Raw genomic sequence first — 3,690 nt, forward strand, 5'->3', positions numbered from 1 at the left:
AGTTTTCATGGGACAACCCATGCATGCATGTCCTATGCCACAATCTCTGCAGAGTGGTTGGAAAGTAGCTGGGCTACCACGATGACGGCACTCTGCGATCCGGTGATTTTCTCCACAACCGTAGCACTTGATTGGTGCTTGAAATGTGTTGAGTCATACTTGATTTGCATAAACTAGTATTAGACCCTCTGCACCTGCTACATAGTACACTGGGTACTCTGCTTCATACTCAAATAACAAGTCTACCTCCTCGGCTTGTAATTGATGTATTGGAACTACCTAAGGAGCTAGGTTTGGTGCTCTTGGATATGGTCGTGGATTCGGATTCCTAAGTAGTTGTGGGACTTGTGTCTGAACAGGAATAGGATTTAGCCTCGAAGCTGGGGGCGCTTGTACACGTGCCAGTTTCTTGTTGGGATATCTCAAGGTGTATGCCTCAAGCACACCTTATGTTTCTATGTGTGAGTGCTAGAGGCACAGTTAGGTGCCCACAAGCACAGTTAGGTGGTGGAAAGCCACATAGGATGATTGAGAGAATCTAGGAGCAGATTGAGGAGATGATTGTGGAGCTCTGAAGTCATCAGTGATGTCAGTGAGCATGTATGAGGTGCCTACTTAAGGACCTCACTCTTCTTCATTCTACAAGCAAGTAATGCAAGTATTCTGAGTTTGTGTCCACTCTTTGCTTTCCTTTCAGCTTTCCAACATGGTATCAGAGCCATTTGATCCTCCTTGAACCCATTTCTGCCACATCATCATCTTCTTCCTCTTCTTCTTCTTCACCATCTCTCCCTCTTCTTCCAAAAATTTGCTTGAGCTTGTTCTCCTCCGATTCTCACCCATTTCCCACGCCCTTTCTGCTGGAGATCCCTCTTATTGGGGCAAATTTTGGGCTGCAAGCAATTGAAGAACTATGCACTCTGCTGGTCGCCATTGTACGAAAGTCGTCGATTCTCCTTCCTGCGATTTCTCTGCGCCTGCTCCGTCTTTGTCTAATTCCTTTCAGGGCAAGCTTCTCCATACCTAGAGCTACCTTGTGCTGAAATGTGAGCAGCAATGGCTACATATTGAAGGAGAAAACAGAGAAAAACCAGTCGACTTTGTTGAAGAAGGAGAAGGCGACGTGACGCATATTTTCGCCTCTTCTTCCTAGAGGATCTACTGTGGTATACCAGCTTTCTTTTGCCTTAGAAAGTCCCCTTTCTTTTACTTTGAAGAGTGTGCTATGAGCCCTCCAAGTTCAGCTCTCTAATTTTGACAGTTTTGATAAGCTTTTGAAAATGATGCTACATAAAATGCTACTCTAGCATTTCTGGTCTTTTGAAGTTTTCAATAACTTCACTACAAGTGTTGCTTCAGTTTTGTTTTGACTTGCTAGACCTGGTTGTGATTGGAAAGTATTTATTTCACCCACTTCTATGAAGCATGTAAGAAGAAGCATCATTGATTGAAATTTGGTCACAAGACTTTGCTACATTGAATGCTTATATTTTGAAGCATTTCAGTTGTTATTCTAAGCCCTGTAAGAGAGAAGACACTACCCAATACCTGGGTTAGAGCCTCTCATGGCTTGCTTATGCAAAATATGTGAAAAGCCAAAACATAAAGCAATGTCTTGTTATGCTACAAAGGATGAAAATGCCAACCTGACTTCCTTGTTGAAGATTGCCAAAACAATGGTTGCCAAAAAGGAAGCAACTTCAAAGACAGAAAATGCAAATCTACTTTCAGTTGATGAGCCTCCACAAGATGAGGCATCCTTTGAAGATTATGCATTTTAAACACATCTCTATGTATGCTCCAGATCTCTCTTTTTATGTCAAGGTACTCAGCCTGGATAGTCCTCCAAAATGAATGAAATAAACTATTGTGTTTTGTGTGTTTTGTAAACACCTCTGGTCACCTTATGATGTAGGCCATGTGTATGTTTTGTTCCATGGTACCTCCTGCAGACATTGTGTGCATGTACATGTAGGGAGATAACCATTGGAAGGTCTTTTTGTATCCCTTTCTGTTTACCTTACACCAAAGGGAACCCTTGCTAGCATGAGAACCTAGCCATAGATTAATCCTTGACCACCATGAGATGGCATGAGAAACTATGAGACTAGATGTATCCTTGACATAGCCTGAGGCATTCCCTTGAGGGGGGGTTTGTTGGGATATCTCAAGGTGTATGCCTCAGGCACACCTTATGTTTCTATGTGTGAGTGATAGAGGCACAGTTAGGTGTCCACAAGCACAGTTAGGTGGTGGAAAGCCACATAGGATGATTGAGAGAATCTAGGAGTAGATTGAGGAGATGATTGTGGAGCTGTGAAGTCATCAGTGATGTTAGTGAGCATGTATGAGGTGCCTACTTAAGGACCTCACTCTTCTTCATTCTACAAGCAAGTAATGCAAGTATTCTGAGTTTGTGTCCACTCTTTGCTTTCCTTTCAGCTTTCCAACATTTCTTGTATATTGGCATGGGTGCCTCTTGGTATTGTGGAGGTCGAGGCGGATTGTTGCGCATGTTGAAGATGCAACTATTCTCATCATGGATGCCGACGACGCAGATATGGCACCACAACCTTGGTGGTGGATTTTCTTGTGCAGTGATCCTGGCTCTTAGGACTGGGCACTCATTTGCTGTATGATTTGCCAGGCAGTGTGGACACCAGACATTTTCTCACCGTGGATATGTCTGAGTTGCCAGTTGAGACAAGTGGAGTTTTTGATCCATGGCCTGCATCATATCTTCTTTCAGGTTCATGGTCATGGCCTCTAGGCAATCTTCATTGAATGTTTCGGTAGTGTCCTTTGATTTACCCTTTTTCGAGCGCTTATCTCGTGTATTAGACCTAACATCATCACTGCTAGTGTCTGAGTTGGTCATGCTATCCTCAATGTCAATGGCTGCCACATGAGCAGCACTGAACGTTTCATAGTTGCTTATCTTTTTCATATCCTTGCAGATTTTCTTTCTGAGTCCTGCAATGAACCATGCCATGAGGTACTATGCATCTAGGTGTGGGTCACATTTGGTGATTAATCGTTTCATCTTACCCAGGTACGTGCGTACATCTTCTCTCTGGCCTTGTTCGAGAGCTTGCTTAGTTGGAGACCGGGATCATTTTGTAGCCTCTTTGTTTGAAAGCATCATTTGAACTCTGTTTGAAGTAGGTCCCATGTGGCGCATTCTTCCATGAGAAGGTCTAAGTACCATTCAGACACTTCATCAGTTAAGGCCATGGGAAACCAAGCCACCTTGGTTTCATGGGATTGATCACCACCTGCACAGCATGCGGCATCAAAATGCTGGAGGAAGCAGGCTGGGTCTCCCCTACCATTATATTTGGGAAGTTCCAATTTTTCCAAGGGGCGTCAGCCTTGATTGTTGTTATTTCTTCGATTGAAGAAATTGTCAGCCTCTGCATCAAGCTCGATATCCCCATCATTGTTATGACGGCGTCCAGCCATGTTGGGTTGTGGAGGAGTTAAAGGGAGTGGTTTGAATCTCAGGAGGGGGATTCAGGGTAGAGGATTGGCAGGGGTGGTTGTTGTAGCAGACTTATATGCTAATGTGGTGAGCATCAGAGTCGAAGGCCTTGTCCAGAACGTAGCTGCATGCAAATTGGGCGAGATTTGCCAAGGGTGTCTCTGCCACAAGTGCAGGTGTGGATGTAGCTTTGTTAAGAGAGTTAGAGT

This window comes from Dipteris shenzhenensis, chromosome 9, assembly GCF_047967505.1.
Source record: "Dipteris shenzhenensis isolate YYH24624 ecotype China chromosome 9, Dip_SZ_1.0, whole genome shotgun sequence".
In the NCBI taxonomy this organism is placed as follows: domain Eukaryota; kingdom Viridiplantae; phylum Streptophyta; class Polypodiopsida; order Gleicheniales; family Dipteridaceae; genus Dipteris; species Dipteris shenzhenensis.